The sequence below is a fragment of the Acanthochromis polyacanthus genome, chromosome 8 (genome assembly GCF_021347895.1).
Source record: "Acanthochromis polyacanthus isolate Apoly-LR-REF ecotype Palm Island chromosome 8, KAUST_Apoly_ChrSc, whole genome shotgun sequence".
NCBI lineage: Eukaryota > Metazoa > Chordata > Actinopteri > Pomacentridae > Acanthochromis > Acanthochromis polyacanthus.
The window spans coordinates 21,972,279-21,992,995 of record NC_067120.1 but is presented as its reverse complement, the minus strand read 5'-3'; the positions used below and the strand labels follow the sequence as shown (position 1 = coordinate 21,992,995).

Sequence of the window (20,717 nt, the reverse complement as noted above, 5' to 3'; positions counted from 1 at the left end):
CGCATCTCTGTGTTAGAGGATGAGAACCACCAGCTCCGCCAAACAGCGGATAAAAGTGCTAAAAAGTGTGAGGAATTACACCGGGCCGTTGAAGATGCTGCCAACAGAGACAGACGCCAAAATCTGCGGCTCGTCGGTCTGAAAGAAAAGATTGAAGGTAGAAACCCGGCAGACTGTGTGAAGAAAATAATCTCCGAGGCCCTGGGGATTGATTTGGACGGATCACAGCTGCAGCGAGTGCACCGTGCCCCAGTACCAATGCCCGAAGAAGGCCGGCCACCCAGACCCATTATCATGCGGTTTCTAAGTTTCCTAGAGAGGGAACGAGTATTGTCTGCTGCAAGGGAGAAATACAGGAAAAAGGAGAGTGTAATCTGGGGGGGCTGCAAGCTGTCATTTTTCCCCGACATGACTAAAGAGACGGCGGAGAAGAGGAGAAAGTTCACGGATGCCAGGAACCGGCTGCACAATCTGGATGTGCGCTTCACGCTTGCATACCCGGCCGAACTGCGCTTTACATGGAAGGGGAAAAGGATGAAGTTTACCGATCACAGTGAGGCAATGGACTTTATCAACAAGGAGGAGACGGAGCGGCGGAGAACAGCAGAGGACGAAACTTGAAGTTTATCCCGGCGGACTGACAGTTTGACCAACACGGTATAAGGATCCGGATTGCTTAGCTCAATATGTACAGGACATGACTTTTAGTTTAATTGCTTTTGCACCTGTTTTCTGAACACGTTCAAGACGCAGTGAGTATGGGACTCCATCCAACTGGTTGGTTTATAGTGGCTCAAACTGTGTTATGACCTGAATGGTCCTCTTTATGTTTGTATTTCATGTCAAAGTGACGCGGAGTGTCATAATTTACTTTTTAAGTCTACTTAGAACCAGTAATGAAAATGGACAAGCCCACGCTATCTTTTTCTTTTTTTTAATTCTTCCCCCCCCTTTTTTTAGAGCTATGCAAATAATATTTTAAATACCGTTGTTTGGTTTGTGCACATGTGCCTACTACTACACAGTATGTGTGTGGCATATTGCAAAAAGAGACACCTATCAAGTGATTTCTGAGGGGTGGGGGGCGGGGACTTCTAACGGGGACCATCTAAGTGTGACTCATGGACCGAGTTTGTGGTGGGTCTCTCGACAGTGTGAGAGGAAGGGGGGGCGGGCATGATAAGGGGGCTTTGTTTAACGTTCTGTGTTTTGTAGGGGTTTTATACAAGGTTCTCTGCGTGTTATTGTTAACTTGGGTTGTGACATGCAGCGGGGTGGCACCTCCTCCTTTTTCTATTAAATTCATTTATTTGTTTGTTTTTATTCTTTCTTTTCCTCTTCTTTCTTTTCATTCTTCGCCATCCTCTATGCAAGTTGTCATTTTTGCACGGTCCATAAACGAGGTATCTACTAAATTATGGCTAATTGTGTGAGGATAGTATCCTGGAATGTAAACGGGCTACAAAATCCAGTGAAAAGAAGGAAATGTTTATCACACCTTAAGACCCAACAAACTCATATAGCTTTTTTACAGGAGACCCACTTGACTGATTCGGAGGCGGTTAAATTGAAAAGAGAATGGGTCGGTCAGATTTATCACAGTTCATATACGAGTAAAAAGCATGGTGTGGTTATTCTAATTCACAAGAAGTTAAACTTTCTCATTTTAAAAGAACATAAGGATAAAGAAGGAAGAATGATATTTGTGGAAGCTAAAATTGATGGGAAAAAAGTTAATTTATGTAACATTTATGCACCGAATATCGGAGATCCGGGTTTTTTTCATGGAATAAATAATTTGATAGGGGGCATACCTGATGGGCACACAATTTTAGCGGGGGATTTCAATCAAGTGTTGGATGGGACCCTGGATAAAACCACCTTCTCTAATAATGTACCGAAAGACAGGATGGCAATTAAACTCTTGATGAAGGACTTGGGATTAGGGCTGGGTATCAATCTAAAAGTTTCGATACCGGTACCAATTCCGATACCTTCACTTCGATACCGGTTCCTAAACGATACTTTTTTCGATACCAGTTTTACAATATATACTCTAACAGAATGAAAATTGCATTACACATTACTTTTCACATCTTGAGTTTAATTTTCCAGTGATTTCCAGTGCAAAAGAACATTTGCAAGCAATGTACAGTTCAGTACATTCTGAGCCACCTTCGGCCCGGACCCTTCCTGGCCGACCCGGAGCCGGTCGCGGCGCACCGCCGCGGAGGAAATGCGCCAGGCGGGGGACGGCCCGCACCCGGTGAGAGGTCCCGCGAGGGGATCCTCCCGCACCGAGCGGCCGCCCCTGACCCGCCGAGTTGAATCTCCCGGGCGGACTGCGCGGACCCCACCCGTTTACCTCTTAACGGTTTCACACCCTCTTGAACTCTCTCTTCAAAGTTCTTGTCAACTTTCCCTTAAGGTACTTGTCGACTATCGGTCTCGTGCCGGTATTTAGCCTTAGATGGAGTTTACCACCCGCTTTGGCATATACTGCACCGCGCACTATTGGCGTCTGTGGCGATGGGCGTGGGAGAGCTCAGCTGCAGAGGGGAGAGGTGTGGAGGAGAGTGTGTGGAACCAGCGTCAGGTTAATTAGCGCAGCTGGCACCAATTAGACTCACCTGATTCTCTCGGCAGTAACAGACTGAAGCAGAGGACAAAAGACAGACGGACAGAGAGGACGGGGGAACGGACGAGCGGAGGACAGCGGACAGGACGAGGTCCGGTGGAGCGGGCAGCTTATCGAACGAGATCCTGTGGAGATCCGGCTGACGCTGAGACTGTTTACCGGAGGAGAACCGGCGGAGAGCCGGCGGACGTTGAGACTGTTTACCGGACGAGGTCCGGTGTAGCGCCGGGCAAGGAAGAGAGACTGTTTTATTTACATTGAGACGGTGTGGTGAATAAAAGACTTTGTCTGCATTGGCCGAACTGCCGTGGTTATTGTGCTGAGCAGAGCCGCAGACAGGTTCTCCTGTTACAGCGTCCATTTTACAAAAGTAGAGCCACGTTTTAGACCTCAGAGGCATCTTTTCCCACTTCGACGACATGCTACGCAACTGCAGTAAATTCAATGTACCTAACGTGAAACCTGTCTGTGAACGGGCAGCATGCTTTTTTCCGGCTTGCCGCAATCACGTGTAATGTTACAGCCAATCACAGGTTTGCTTTATCATAATCACGTGATAAGTACCGGAACATGGAACCGAAAGACGAGGCTTATTTCGATACTCATTAGTACCGAAACATTTCGGTCGGTGCCATTAAAGAACCGAAGTTCGGTACTCAGCCCTACTTGGGATTGATTGATATATGGAGGCTTGTCAACCCAAGACAGAAAGAATATACATTCTATTCCCATAATCACAAATCTCACTCTAGGATAGACTATTTTTTGATTGGCAAAGATCTAGTAGAGAGCATCTCAGACTGCGCAATAGAACCCATAGCACTGACTGATCATGCTGCAGTACAGCTAGATTTAGTAATTAAATCAGACGGGGCGAGGAAAAATAGATGGAGGCTAAATGTATCGCTACTACAGGATACAGAATTTAATAGTTTATTAGAAAAAGAACTTGATGATTTCTTTCTGGTGAATACAGGGTCCGTAGATAAGTTTGGAACTGTCTGGGAGGCCTCTAAGGCATACATAAGGGGGAAAGTTATTGCCTATTCAAGCAAAAGAAAAAGAGAGGGAATACAGCGATTAAAAGATCTTGAAACCCAGCTTAAAGAATTAGAGAAATCACTGTCTGAGAAACACTCTGATGTGTTGTTGAAAAAGGTATGTGACTTGAAATTTCAAATAAATGAATTATACAACAAAAAAGCTGAATATGCCCTATTTAGGCTGAAAAGTAATTTTTATGAGAGTGGAGAAAAATCAGGGAAAGTATTGGCTAGACAATTACAACAAAAGGAGATCAGTTATGCCATACCAGCTGTTAAAAATGAGAAGGGTGAATTGGTGACACAAACAGGGGATATTAATAAAGTATTTGCAAGTTTTTATGAGCAACTCTATAAATCAGAGATCAATCCGGATGTGGGTAACTACGAGACCTTTTTCTCAAAAATCAATATGTCAGAAATGTCAGGTGATCAGAAGGACTTTTTAGACAGCCCAGTAAGTGTGGAGGAGGTTAAAAAAGCCATTTCATCAATGAGGGCTGGAAAGTCACCTGGTCTAGATGGTTTTCCCTCAGAATATTATAAAAAGTATGCTGATAAATTGGCTCCTATCCTAAAAACAGTGTATGACGAATCATTTTTATTGGGAAAACTACCAGGAACATTTAATGAAGCACTGATCTCCTTAATCGTTAAAAAAGATAAAGATCCCACTGACCCAGGAAGCTTTAGACCTATCAGTCTGATCAATGTGGATTGTAAAATCCTGACAAAGATTCTCGCTATGAGGCTAGAGAGTGTTTTACCACACTTAATACACCCTGATCAGGTGGGATTTATTAAAGGAAGATCATCTTCTGATAATGTTAGACGCTTATTACACCTCACTCAGCTTAATCGAGATGAAAGTACCCCAATAGCTGCTTTTTCCTTAGATGCCCAAAAGGCGTTTGATAGAGTGGAGTGGGGCTTTCTGCGGCATACACTTGGGATATTTGGGTTTGGGGAAGGTTTTATCAAATGGGTGAACATAATTTATTCAGACCCCAGAGCAACAGTGATAACAAATGGACTGACCTCACCCTTCTTTGGCCTAGCACGCGGGACCAAACAAGGAGACCCTCTTAGTCCTCTACTTTTTACGTTATTCCTTGAGCCATTGGCAACTGCAATCAGGACAGATACTAATATTAAAGGGGTGTCACAAGGAGGGGAGGAACACAAACTGTTTCTATATGCAGACGACATTTTATTACTTATCAAAGACCCTATATTGTCCATCCCTAATGTCTTATCAATAATCGAATCATTTTCAAAATTATCCGGCTATAAAATAAACTGGCAAAAATCCGAAGGTATGCCAATATCAAGAGGGTGCAGCCAATCAGTAATCTCTACATTCCAATTTAAGGTTATCACATCTGGAATGAAATATCTGGGGATTAGATTATGTTCAGATTTAGAAAATATAATCTCTATTAATACAGGTCCTTTAATTCAAAAAATCAAGACAAATCTGGACAAATGGAAACTGATAAACCTCACTCTATGGGGGAAAATTAATATTATTAAGATGGCAGTTGCTCCACAATTTAACTACATCTCTATGATGATACCAGTAACCATCTCTGACCGTATTTTCAAACAATATAATCGTATGATAACAGATTTCTTATGGAACGGGAAAAAACCCAGAATCGCTCTAAGGAAGCTCTTAGCCTCAAAAGATATTGGGGGACTTGCTCTTCCAAATATGGAGTTATATAGCATAGCATTTGAAATGAACAAGTTAACAAATCATTGGACAGATTATGGGTCAAGCCCTAGTTGGGTTAAGATTGAGAAGGAACTTGCCGCCCCATTTAATATTGTTGAATTATTATCACAGAAGAAAACAGACAGACAGACAGATGAAGACAACCTAATTCTACAACACTCTCGATGGGCATGGGCAAGAGCACATAAGACCTTAGGGATCTCACAGTATAAACAGGGCTATTCCTCTATATGGAATAATCCTTCAATATGTATAGGGAAAAGGACATGCTCTTGGGTTACATGGGTGGCAAAAGGGATACGTGTTGTCAGTGACCTTTATAGGAACCGGTCACTGGTATCATTTCAAGACCTTAAAGAACAATATAATCTAACAGACAAAGGGGATTTCTGGAAGTACTTACAGTTGAGGAGTAGTGTGAGTTCTACTTTTGGATTAGAATGGGCAGAGGAGGGAGAAAATAAAGTTCAAGAATTTCTCAATTGTTGTCACACTCTGCACTCAGCCTCGCTGTTTTATAGAAAAATGTCAAATATTCAAACAAAAATGTGTGAAAGCTTGAGATTAATATGGCAAAAGGATCTCGGTGGGGAGATTAGTGAAGATGTATGGCAGGATGTGATTTCAAATGTAGGCTGGGCTACTAGGGACGCAAGGAGTAAGTTCATCCATTATAAGATTGTACATAGATATTATTTTACACCACTGAAACTGTTTAAAATGGGATTAACTCAGGACAGTAAATGTTGGAAATGCCATAAGGAGTTGGGTACATTCCTTCATGCTATATGGGACTGTCCTATGGTTCTGCCCTTTTGGAAAGTGGTGCTGAAAAACCTTGAAGGATGGCTTAAACGACCTTTACCAATATCCCCACAATTATGTCTGTTAATGGATAAGGCTCTAATGCCACCAGGCCTTACAAAAGCAGAGCTTCAGGTGACAATAACTGGTTTTATTGTGGCAGCTCGAGTCATACTACGCAAGTGGAAAAGTCCACATAAACCTGAGCCTGTGGAGTGGTTAAAACTCATGACAGAGACTGCTGCCTTTGAAAAGATGATTGCCAAGGTTAATAATGTTCCAAATAAATTGAGTCAGGTATGGGAAGTCTTTGTGGACCACATAAGGGATGTGATACCATAGAGGGGTGTAAGGCATGGTTGGGAAGAGAATTGTATCGTGTGTAATTTTATTTATGTATGCTCTAATTGTGTATGAAGCATGAGGGGTGCCAGGGGTAAGGGTGGGGGCTGTCTTTATGTTGCAAGACGTTGTTGTTGTTGAATGTTTTATTTTTATTTTATATATATATACATATTTTTTTTTATTTTTTTCTATTTTATTATTATATATATATTGTTGTTTTTTTATCAACAGACTATTGAGACTATGGACTATTCTTGCCATATCTGTAACATCTGAAATGTCTGTAAAGTTATGTTAAAACAAAATAAAAATTTGAATGACAAAAAAAAAAGAACAAAACCCAGTCAGGAGCCGGACGGCTTCCTGACATTAGGCTGTGATTTTACTGGTTGGCCTGTATGTGGCTCCTGAGCTAAAATGAGTTTGACACCCCTGGTGTAAATCATCCTGTGTTCGATCCATGGCATAGGGGAATTGGACATGCAAACTTTGCAAAGTCTAAATATATGCATGTTAGAAAGATCTTAACCTGAATAAATCTGTGGGCTGTCTCTCAGAAGTAAAAACAAAATGTGCTTTTATTGTATTCCTTCATATCCTCTGATTATAGTGTGTGGAATTACTGTTAGTTTGTCTTAGCAGAATACCTGCTACTACCTGGGGAAAACACCAGTATCTGCAGCTGAGCACTGACAGATTAAATGAGGCTTAGTCAGCATGTTCGTCACTCAAAATAACTTTTTTCCAGGCGGGAGAGTGAGCCAACTCTCCTGTGTGAGAACAGCCCACCTGCTACCTGATGGTTTTAAAAGACTAGCCGGACTGACGCACTTGGTCCCTGGACACACTTCAGACATAGAAGCAAGATGAAAGGTCTCTGGCTACTGTTGGTGCTTGTGGCTGCAGCCAAAGCTGAGAGGCTCTTTATTGGGTGAGTCCACAAGTGCACACTGGCCAGGATTTTGCTGTCTTATTTTTCTAGCATTCATTTTGCACTTCTTTAGTGCTCAGCTTTGAGTTTGGGGTGACTGACACAGAGGCCAAGTGTTGAGTTTATATGAGCAGTAACATTTAAAGACCCACTGAGGACACTTTCTTCAGAACTGAAGTCTCTTGGATGACAGGATGAAACTGCTTAAGGTTCAGCGGCCCGACTACGGGCCGCTTTGAGATGCGCTAAAGTATTTCGCTTAATTGACCGACGCTGCAAACTCGATGATAGAAACATTATACACCGATGGAAAGCTTAGATTCTCATGAATCCGCCGGTATAAACCACTTTCAGATGTGATTACTACAGTGGGTAATATAAACACATTTGTCCGACAAACAACGAATATCCATCCATCCGTTATCTATACACAGCTTCAACGTACACAGCGCGACTCACATTTGCGGGTTCATTATTACACACAGATGAAAATATTCCACAAAAAACGGCCATAATCCAACCTTGGACATCCAGACGAAACAAGCCAGTAAAATATTTTGTCCAAAACATGTCTTGAAGTCGGTATATAATCCACGAATAGGTCATTTTCGAGGAAATGCACGTCGCGATGCGCGTCCAATATTCCCTGTATTTCTCGTCATATTTTTATTTACAAATAAAATATTAGCGATTTTTTTGTACTGAAAATGGTTGGAATTGACTGTACCTTATAGGGCTACGAACCTGAAAAAGATGTGCCATTGCTTTTGCTGTTAGAATTCCAGTTATTAACCTTTTAAGAGGAAGAATATAGATTTCAAGAATGTGACTGATATGATAAAGAATAATGCAGCCTATATTTATGACACCTAACAAATCCAGAAAAAATGAAATATGTCTAGTGCTGCTGCTGCTTCATAGAAATATATACACTACATTCAAAAGTTTGGGGTCACCCAGACAATTTCAGGTTTTCCATGAAAACTCGAACATTTATTCATATGCTAACATAACCGCACAAGGGTTTTCTAATCATCGATTAGCCTTTCAGCACCATTAGCTAACACAATGTAGCATTAGAACACAGGAGTGATGGTTGCTGGAAATGTTCCTCTGTACCCCTATTTAGATATTCCATTAAAAATCAGTCTTTTCTAGCTAGAACAGTCATCACATTAACAATGTCTAGACTGGATTTCTGACTAATTTAATGTTCTCTTCATTGAAAAAAAATGTTTTTCTTTCAAAACATAAGGACATTTTTAAGTGACTCCAAACTTTTGATGGTTCAGGTGAACAAAGCTTACAGTAATTGCGTTCCTGTAATTATAATCTACACTTTCGCTCTAATTAAATAACAACAATAAACCTCATCACGATGTTTGCATTACAAGAAAGCATTTTTAGAGGCTAATAACTTTGCAATCAGTGGCGTCTCCAAGGAAGGTCCAGGAGGAGGGATATTTTCCACCCCTGAAATCTTATTAGCCCTACCTGTGACCACCCTACGATACGTCAAGTTTATTCACTGAAACTTTGAATCCAAGTCTCAGTGAAATCAACTGCTGGACTGTCACTAATATAGGTGTAATAGCAGCAGCCATAGGCATCAGAAGGAGCACAAAAGACCCAGTTAACTGATAAAGGTGCATTCAAAGACCTCTCCAAAATCACAGAATACTTTTCATGTTTGTTCCATCTCTTCCATCTCTTTCATACTTCTCAACAATACTACATTTGTTAAAAACTGAAGTAAATGTAACAAGAACAGTACAGTATTACAGCACAATAGTCCGCCATGTCTGCTCAGTCATTGTATGATTTCCGAAAGATAAGTCCCAGTAAGCCCGCAGCAATCAATCTGTAGTAGGATCGCAGTCATGTGATCATCAGGAATCAGCTGACATAGCGTTCACTTGTTGTCATAGTTACAGTGACCCTGTGCCACTACCTCGAAATGATGCAAAAATCTTTCACAAATCAGTGGATCCAGACAGTAAGCCACATCACTGTCAAAATCTAATCATGTGGTTGTAGTAAGACATCCAGTTTTTAAGTGATTCAACATTCCACAGCAGATTCCCTCCTTAGATAACAACGAAACTCTCTCTCCCAAAGACCTAAGTAAACAGCCAAAGTGCTTTTTTTATGACCAGAGAGAGACCTGCATCATTTCAGAGACATCTCTACTATCCCCCAGGACACCCTAAATTCATGCTTATGGTGACCTATGACATTGCTTAAGAGACTCCTTTTTGCAAGCTGCCACTATTCCTGTATTGAATTGGGACATGTATGCTTTCATGTATTTCTAACTTCACATACAGACCCTTTTTCTCAGAGTACTGTTAACACCTTTAAAATTTGATTACCATTCAAATGTTTGTGGTCCACACCGACAGAACTGCTTTGATGAACTAAGTGTCCTCGCAGCTGGACCTCTGCTGCTCTCCCGGTCTGCCATCAGATAAGCAGGGTCATAAATATTCTAATGACCTGCTTCTCACCTCTGCAAAAAGACACTCAGCCGGTTTGTTGCTCAGAAGGACACTCTTTCTAAAATCCTGCTTCTGACGTTTATTTTGCGATTTTGAAGATATTGAAGTTGAAATAATAAGTTGTTATACATGTTAGTCCAACTCCGACGTCTCTAGCATGTTTCTGTCCTGAGATATTAATTCTGGAAAGTTTATTGTCTGCCTGACCCATTTCTTCCACAGTTCAACATTGCCCCCTATTGACGTCGGAATGCCATGACCTTATCGAGGTTTTCACGGTATTAACTATAAAAACTTTGCTTTATCCAGGTTTCAAAGAAGTGAAAACTATTTTATTCTGCCCTGTATGAATGTATGTTACCATGTCTTCACTGTGATACATATAACAACCATTAGAATGCACACGAACATATAAATAGAAACTAGAACTCACATATTCTTAGACTAGCTTGTATAATCAGTTTATTTTATCTTTGATCGGTTAAAATATATTGTAAGGATCATGGAGGAGTAAACAGATCGTTCTTTTTGCGCGTTTTAATATTTTTAATCATTATTTGATCCGGTTTCATCTCTCCCCTCTGAGCCCAAGGAGGTTCCTCCTTCAGATTCAAAGGAATGCGCGCATCAGCCGACACTTCCACGCCCCTTCTCAGAGAAAACCCTTAAAACCAGCCATTTTACGTTGCTCGCTCTCTTACTCTTACGTCTCTTACTCTTACGCTCTCTTCTTACTAACTTGCTTACAGAAACTAAGTTCGAGCAGTTCTTTTGTTCTTTCTTTGGCGCCTTTCACTATCTTTCGTCCTCTTTATTCTAAGTTTATCCTGGTAGCAGGGCTGGCCTTTGCTAACCACGACTCTTAATCATTTTTCTTTTAAATCAAAGAATAGATATCTTCGCTCACTATTTAAACAAATGAAGTCCATTTTTATTTGACGACAATTATTTTTAATTAAGAACTAATTTGATCCCGTTTTCACGGCTCCGACAGTTTTTTTTAGCGGCTCTTTATTCATCTGTTCTCCAGCCAAAACTGCTGACCGAGACAAAACAAGAGCCTGCGGTTTTATTTTGTTATCAAGCTATTTTTCGGTCAAGTCAACCCCAGAGAAGGACGAACGTTCCTGCGTTCTCCCCACCATCTGCTGAGATCCACCCAGCTGGCCCGAACCGAACCAGAGGCGCTCCACAACTCCCAAGACGGCAGGACGCTAAGACGTTGCCATAGCGACAGACTTCATGACTCGGGGATCCGCCGAGGATTGAAGTTCCGTTCAAGACGCAACGTGGTCCCAGCCGGAACGAATTCTGAGCGACCCGTTCTTCAACAAAGTAAGCCAGCAAACGCATTGGTGTGATCTGAATTATTGGGTTGACGTCTCAAAAATAGCTTGAAATCTTCCTTAAATAGCTTCCAAAATCTTCCTTTTAATAACTCCGTTTAGTCACCTATCAGTCGTTCATTTTTCCAAATTATTAATCATCTCGTCATACCTTCAGCGGTCTGATTACTCAGTCCATAATCCTAGTAAGAAATGCAAATCTGAATAATTAACGCACGCACGCACACATACACACACACACACACACACCCATCTATCATCACCTACACCCACACACACACACACACACACCCATTATACTTATTACTGTATTAATCACTGTTTTGTTATTAGTTTTAGTTCATAAATATCTTTCATTTAAACCACAATTACAGTCTCTTTTGCGTTTATATGTGTTGACTGGGGTCAATGTTTTTCGAGAATTCTCGACATTCAGATATTAGACTGATTAACTAATCAAAATTTTCAATCCATTAATAATATTTTTATTAAGATGGATTAATAATTTCCCAGTAAATAGACTGGGTGGTGCCCCGATTAATAAACTATCAACGAGTGCAGACTTATTAAATTAACGTTTAATAAGGCAATATCGCTACATGGTCCTTGTGTCATTTCTGATCTTCCCTGAAAATTTCATCGAAATCTGTTTGTCTATTTTTAAGTAACGTAGCTAACAGATAGACAAACAGACAAATGTACGCTGATCGTCACATAACTCTGCCGCATTCACACCAAGGTGAGAGAGATGTGGCACAACAGTGGTAACTTCCTTAATTACTTCAAATTTGAAATAATCCCAAACATGGAGACATCAGGATCTAACAATAAACGACACTGTGAACTTTTCTTCACCTCAGACAGGTGAGCTGTAACACACAGAGTCAGAGTTTATCAGCTGCAGGTAAATCATTAGTACTCCAGATGAATCCTGAGCTCGATGTTATTTTATCGGAAAAGTCTGATCCATGTATTAATGTCATATCAAGATCATTTTGGGGGGAGATTTAGCTATTTCGCACCAGGATATGTGCAACAGTGACATTTTATTCATTCGTTTATTTATTTAATTTTATTATAGGTTACTATGGGAAAGTAAACTGTAGATGTCTTGCACAGGGAATGTTTTCCCCGAAAATGCACCAGAACATCTCCCCTCCTGAGCTATTTTAAAAAGTGGTCATTCAGAATACCATAATTCAAACTGTACTTGCATTAGTCGACGCATATCACACATTTAATATCATTGGGTGTAAAATGCAAAACCAAAGTATATCAGTATGTAATATTTTACTTCTAATTACTGACAAAGTTTCCAACCAGCCTCTTACAACAGCATAGTGGAATTCCTGATATTTCGTTATGGACTGAATTACAGGTTATTTTCCCTCCTTGTTGCCATTTATCCTGCACGTCAAATAGCTACTCAAGTAGCAAAAGTAGATTGGAGTTCACCGGGTAGAACGTGACTCTGCTTTTGAATGAAGACACAGGCTGTGCTACACTGGTAACTGTTTGTTATCCTGGTAAGCACTGAATGAACTCTTCCTCTTCTGCTGAACTCACTGTCGGTTTCTGTAAGTAAAAGCATTAACCTAGAAGTGAAATAATAATGCTCAGAGACCAAAATGAATGTCTTCCAGAGATCAGGTCATCAGGGTGGATGCGCAGTCAGAGGAACAGATCCAGCTCCTGCAGGCTCTGGAGACTGCAGAGGAGTGGGAGGTACACACACACACACACACACACACACACACACACACACACACAGAATCAGTGACATTTAACATTTCGCAGCTGCTCATGGCAAACAGGTCCTCATGAACTTCTAAGTGGTACAAAAGGCAAATCAAGTTCAACATTTTCAATAATTCAGTTGAGTTATTGTGAGCTGGAGGTTCACAGAGTCCTCTCCATATGTCAGAAAGTCAGAAACTCTCCGTGGCCCAGCAGTGCTCATCCTTTAATGGTTTTTTGCAAATGAACCCTTCATCATATTTATTTATTAGATCTTTTGCTATGCCTCTAAGACACAGGTTAATGTACTTTTAAAAAGAAGCAAATACAATAGATTTTACAGCAACATACTTACAAAACTGAAGAAAAAGTTATAGCTGAATTTAAAGTAATAATTTACATTATTTGGTTGTGTCTGTGTCAGGATATGTGATGCGGCATTGGTTGTTCTGATGCACACTTCCCATTATAAAACACACTACCTACTTTTTCTTACAAGAGTTTTTTTATGGTCTAATCTATGATTTCTCTTTGGTTCTCTGTTTCCAGCTGGATTTCTGGCTCCACCCAACCTCCACTGAGCGTCCTGTCGACATCCGAGTGCCCCGCTCCAGCCTGAGCTCTGTGAAGGAGTACCTCCAGGCCCACAACATCCCCTTCAGCGTCATGATCGACAACCTCCAGGTTCATAATCCTCCTAATATTTTCATATTCACATATTCATTAAAATGCACTAATGCATCCTGTTGTTCCTGATTACAATGTCCAGGGTTCGATTTTGAGGATTAAATAATGCCAGTAGTAAACTTTAGCTCTCATGCGTATCACATTCAGGAGCTTCTCGATGAGGAGAAAGCTGAGATGGAGGAGAGCCGGATGAGGGAGCGCAGCACCAGGAACCTCAACTTCGGAACCTATCATACTCTGGACACTGTAAGATATTTACACACAAGTATGCAATTTATTCACTCCAGATTAGAGCAGCTACAACAAAACCTTCATTGAAACTCATTTGAGCTTCATCAACCCCCAACCTGGTTAACAAAACACTGCAGAGGAAAAAAAAAAGAATGGCGCAAGTACTTCAGGATCCAACTCCTAAAGCTGTTCTAGTGTCAAAGTTTTGTCAGATAGTCTGTCAGTCCCAGTGATAGCAAGCGTCCCTCTACATGCTTGGTGAATAGAGAAAAATAGTGTCTTTTGGACAATAAAACCAATAAACATATACTAGTAGACCTCCCAACAAAAACTATAAATATCTACACACGTGGACAAAATTGTTGGTACCCCTCAGTTAAAGAAGGAAAAACCCACAATTCTCACTGAAATCACTTGAAACTCACAAAAGTAACAATAAATAAAATTTATTGAAAATTAAATAATCAAAAACAGCCATCACTTTTGAATTGTTGATTAACATAATTATTTAAAAAAACAAACTAATGAAACAGGCCTGGACAAAAATGATGGTACCTCTATAAAAGATTGAAAACTATTTGACCAGAGTGACATGATTAACTCAGGTGTGTCATTTAATTGACATCACAGGTGTTTCCAAACTCATAATCAGTCAGTCTGCCTATTTAAAGGGAGACAAGTAGTCACCCTGCTGTTTGGTGAAAAGGTGTGTACCACACTGAACATGGACAACAGAAAGCGAAGGAGAGAATTGTCCCAGGACATCCGAAAAAAAATTATAGACAAACATCTTAAAGGTAAAGGCTATAAGACCATCTCTAAACAGCTTGAAGTTCCTGTGACAACAGTGGCTCATATTATTCAGAAGTTCAAGACCCACGGGACAGTAGCCAACCTCCCTGGACGTGGCCGCAAGAGGAAAATTGATGACAAATTGAAGAGACGGATCGTTGGAATTGTATCCAAAGAGCCCAGAGCAACCTCCAAAGAAATTAAAGGTGAACTCCAAGGCCAAGGTACATCAGTGTCAGATCGCACCATTCGTCGTCGTTTGAGCCAAAGTGGACTTCATGGGAGACGACCAAGGAGGACACCACTGCTGAAAAAAACTCATAAAAAAGCCAGACTGGAATTTGCAAAAATGCATGTTGACAAGCCACAAAGCTTCTGGGAGAATGTCCTTTGGACAGATGAGACCAAACTGGAGCTTTTTGGTAAGGCACATCAACTCTATGTTCATAGACTCAAAAACCAAGCATACGAAGAAAAGAACACTGTCCCTACGGTGAAACATGGAGGAGGCTCAGTAATGTTTTGGGGCTGCTTTGCTGCATCTGGCACAGGGTGTCTTGAAAGTGTGCAAGGTACAATGAAATCTGAAGACTATCAAGGCATTCTGGAGAGAAATGTGCTGCCTGGTGTCAGAAAGCTTGGTCTCAGTCGCAGGTCATGGGTCTTCCAACAGGACAACCAGCCAAAAACACCCAAGAATGGCTGAGAGAAAAGCGTTGGACTATTCTAAAGTGGCCTTCTATGAGCCCAGATCTGAATCCCGTTGAACATATGTGGAAGGAGCTGAAACATGCCATTTGGAGAAGACACCCATCAAACCTGAGACAACTGGAGCTGTTTGCTCATGAGGAGTGGGCCAAAATACCTGTTGACAGCTGCAGAACGCTCATTGACAAATACAGAAATCGTTTAATTGCAGTGATTGCCTCAAAAGGTTGTGCAACAAAATATTAAGTTATGGGTACCATCATTTTTGTCCAGCCCTATTTCATTAGTTTGTTTTTTTTAAATAATTATGTTAATCAACAATTCAAAAGTGATGGCTGATTTTGATTATTTAATTTTCAATAAATTTTTATTTATTGTTACTTTTGTGAGTTTCAAGTGATTTCAGTGAGAATTGTGGGTTTTTCCTTCTTTAACTGAGGGGTACCAACAATTTTGTCCACGTGTGTAAGTGTGCATAATATGGACTCTTTGAAAGGGTAGCCTATTTTTTATGCTGAAAATTATGCTAACAATTACAACATGGCAAATGAATTAACCAACATGCATCAAGTCACGTTAAATTCCTTTTTAATATTTTATCTTTGTAGAGCTTTTAAAAGTAACCGAAAAGATCTGATGCGATTTTGTGCTGTCTGCATTATAGTCTCTTTTTCTTTTCTTTTTGTTTTTGCTGTAATGGCTATTTTGTCTTCCTACAGATCTACAGCTGGATGGACACTCTGGTGGCTCAGCACCCCAACCTGATCACCAAGCAGGAAATTGGGAAATCCTATGAGAACAGGCCCATGTATGTGCTGAAGGTAGGCTGATCCTGGTATAGAAGACCACGACAAGAGTATTTTACCACTGTAAGAAATGTGTTAACAGTGCTAACAGTTTCTGGAACAACAGAATTTAGTTTGTGCAGCAGTGTGTTGAAAGTGTTTGACTCATTTGCCAACTGTGTGTTCAGTTCAGTACTGGCGGCTCCAATCGTCCTGCAATCTGGATCGACACGGGTATCCACGCCAGGGAATGGGTGTCTTCGGCTACTGGAGTGTGGACCGCCAACAAGGTACAGCCACACCGAGTGGTTTGATCTGAAGTGTTTATAGCTCAGTTTATTTCTGTTTCAGGAGAATGTTCTGTGTTATACAACAGAAGTAAATATCAAATGAAGTAAAATTTTTAAAATCCTCCTTTGCACTGAATGCCTTATCTATAAAAGGGTGCATAAACTGGAATACTTTACCAATAGCTACCAGAGAAAGCTCCACGTTTGTCAGTTTTAAGAGACAGTATAAGGTATGGCTAATTAACAGACAAACTTGTGAACATTGAGAAAATCTGGCACTTTAAAAACAGACACTTTAACTATAAGCACTTTATGACAGGTTTTGCCTAGAAAACACTTTACTAAAATAGTAGCACTTTAGGGTAGCTTTAACCCAGCCAGAATCAATTCATCATCATTGTCTTTGTTTTTCTATAAAGTTTTTATGTCTGTAACCCTGTATGTTGTTCTTTTATGTTTGGGACAATGCATGGAAATTAGCCTTGTGCTAAATCCGGCTTATTTACTGCAACTTTGTGTAAATTTATGAGATCGTATGTTCATTAACATGCACTGTCCCGTCCATATAATTAAGAAATGAACATGCTCTGCTACTACAGTCTTTGTGTAAAGTAGTGGAAAAACTGTCAGAGGAAAAGAAACAAATAGACGCATGCAGTACCTGCTTTGTCCCAGAAAAGGTGCAACAAAAGTGCACATTTTATTAATCTGTGTGGACTCAGCAATAACCGATTGCCTAAATTCCCTTTGCCTCACACTCCCTCCTCCCACCTTTTCTAGGGGAGATTCTTAGTATTTCTCTTTACTCTCTTCTAGCAGACAATGTCTACACTGCATTTAAGCTGTCACCTATATTATGAAAGGTTACTTTTTTTTTTTTTAGCATTTTGTATAAAATCCATGCCATGTGCTCTCTTTTAGATTGCCACAGATTATGGCACCGACGCCTCTCTGACCTCCCTTCTGAACAGCATGGACATTTACCTGATGATCCTGACCAACCCCGACGGCTACGTTTACACCCACAGCAGTGTACGTCACCACCACTCATTGACATCCTGCAGGATTTGTAAAAATGTGCAGCTTCTCTGTTCGCCATTTTCTGTTTTGCAAAGATAATGTTATTTTTGTGCGCCACATACGGTGGATATTTAAGAGGAGAATATGATCCGAGTCAGAGCTGTTGAAACAATTTTTTTCACTGTATTCTACTGAAAGCATGCAATGTTTGAAGGGTCTGTACAGTTTAAATTGCCAGAGCAGAAAGAGAATGATAAAACACACAGTACTGACTGATGTTGTGTGATGTACAGAATCGTATGTGGCGTAAGACTCGCTCCAGGAACTCTGGCTCCACATGCCGTGGAGTCGATCCCAACAGGAACTGGGACGCAGGCTTTGGTGGTCAGTATTGTTTGGACAGTGAATGCACCTCATGAACTTCATATTGTATAACTTTATTGTTGTGCTACATTAAACTTTATCTGCCAAAATATGCCTTTTGCAGGTACATACTGTATATAAAGATAATTTAATTCAGAATTTCTCAGGGGGAGGTGGGGCTGCACAGTGCTGTAGTGGTTAGTACTTTTGCCTTGCAGCTGGAAGACCCCTGGTTTGCCTTTCTGGGATCTTTCTGCATGGAGTTTGCATGTTCTCCCTGTGCATGTGTGGGTTTTCTCTGGGTACTCCAGCTTCTTCCTACAGTCCAAAAACACGCTGCGATTAATTGGTGATTAAGGGTCCGTAGTCTCTGTAATAGACTGATGACCTGTCCAGAGTTTCCCCTGCCTTTACCCTAAGTCAGCTGGGATAGACTCCAACCCCCCAGCAACTTTAATGAGGATTAAGCGGTGTAGATAATCGATAGATGGATTTTTAGGGGGCAACACTCAAAGTCTTTGGCCTTTGCTTCTTCTTGAAAAACTGAAGAACATTAGTGTTTAGCCAATGTCAGCAAATCAATCTTTCACTGTATGAGTTTCGAATTAATGCTTCAATGCAAGAAAATGCATTGAAAATACATATGAAATAGCTTTTAAAAGGGCCAAAATATTAGTATGGTATGTTGAATGAGCACTATTATTATAGTGTCAAAAAACAGAACATTCTAAACTTCAGAAAAGTTAATTTTAGTGCACAACAAGTATATTGGGTTACATCTGACAGTTCAGATGTACCTATTAACTAAACATATAACCTAATGTATGTCATGTACAGCCTTCTTGAATTGTACTGCATTGAAAATCTTACCAGTGTCTACCATTTGCCATCATTTTTTATGTTGCTTTGTGTGTCATCTCTCCAAGTCATGTTTTAATGTTCACTCTTCCATCCAGGTCCCGGTGCCAGCAGCAGCCCCTGCTCTGAGTCCTACCGCGGCCCTCGGCTAACTCTGAGATCGAGGTGAAGAACATCGTAGACCTGATTACAAGCCATGGCAACTTCAAGGCTTTCATCTCTGTCCACTCCTACTCACAGCTGCTCATGTACCCCTATGGCTACTCCTACACCAACGTGCCCGATCAGGCTGAGCTGGTGAGAGAAAGGGAAAATGTTATAATGCAAATGTTCTGTGTTTGCATGGCGGCTGTAAATTCTTTACTAATAGCAGTTTTGCTGATAAAAGAAATCTAATAATTTGCTCCAGAGTTGATACTTATATGATCAATGATCTCCCTTCACTCAGTGAGTGGTCTTGGGCTGTTATATTAAAACGGGCTTGACTAGTGTTTCTAGAGGTTGACTCATTCAAGTCTTCTTTTCAGAGTATTTCCCTTTGATCTGGGTATTTCTAAGTAGAAAACCTAAAAAGCACACCTCTGTGGAGGTCATCATGTTCCTTCCTGCTCAAGTGCTATGTTTGCACTTTACCTCACTACACTGTTGTGTACTTGTTGCTTTCCTGTAGGACTCTATTGGCAGAGCAGCAGTGCAGAAACTCACCTCCCTCTATGGCACCAGTTATAGGGTTGGAAGCATCATTAGGATCATCTGTAAGTAACCTTTCCTCCCATTTGTCCAACACACTACATAGGAGCTCAAATTCTAAAGTTAATGTCTCCGTACATGCTATCTGCTTCAAACGTTGCCAGGTATTGCTGGAGCCTTGAGCAAATGCAGTATTGATTTTTAAGCAGATCAGATGAATGTTGACCCTTTTGGGGGTCTTTTTTGGGCCCTCAGGGAGGTTTTTCCTGCCTTCTCTGTTGCTAGGCAACATCATCAAAGTAAAATATATCGTGTCAGTGACGTCTAGCAACAAGAGTGACTTCAGCTCCACCCCCAAGCACCCGAGGATTTACTTGTGGAGCCAATAAAGAACCAAAAAACAACCATCATTCATCTCATCTGCTTCACACTTAAAGCTCTTGGTTCCCCAGTGATACACCCAAGTTTAGAGCAGGCCGGATGTATTGTTGTTGATTGATTCCTTAGTTAACTTAAGGAAACATATGCTTTGCAGTCAATCTAAAATAATAGCAATACAGCTGTTATTATTGACTATTTACAGTATTGATACAACTGTTGCTCATAGTACAACTGTTGTCTTTTTCTGCTCTCAGACCAAGCCAGTGGTGGTAGCATCGACTGGTCCTACAACCAGGGCATCAAATACTCCTTTGCTTTTGAGCTGAGGGACACTGGTCGCTATGGTTTCATCCTGCCAGCCAGTCAGATCATCCCCACTGCCTCCGAGACATGGCTGGCCCTGAAGCACATCATGGAGCACGTCCGTGACCACCCTTACTGATGACTCTGTTCCCACGGATAGAAGATCAGCTTTAAAAGCAGTTTACTCAGCTTTGAATTTACAGCTCTGTCATCAGTCTGTAACCAATAAAGTCTCTCATACCCTGTTTGCCTGTGTTGTACCACTGCTTTTGTCTTCTGTGCCACACTTTTAGGTCTCTGACATGTGTTTAATTTGTTCAAGAAAACATTCAAAATGTAAAGAACCAATTAATTTTGTTGAGACTGTCTTTCTGTTTACTGCTTTTCAGAAACCAGGCTCAGAATACTTAGTATTAAAAACTATGTACCAGTGGTGAAGTACTAACAAATTTTTATTTCCATAAAATATCAGAACAACAGTCAAAAAGAATGAAATGAAAGAGCCCTGCATTCAAAATCCTGCTAAAGT

The 20,717-nt window shown here is 40.7% G+C and overlaps 1 pseudogene; it reads left to right on the top strand.

Moving 5' to 3' along the window:
* Nucleotides 1-7,350: 7,350 nt before the first annotated feature.
* LOC110971166 (carboxypeptidase A1-like) lies at nt 7,351-20,433 on the top strand (annotated as a pseudogene).
* Nucleotides 20,434-20,717: the final 284 nt, after the last annotated feature.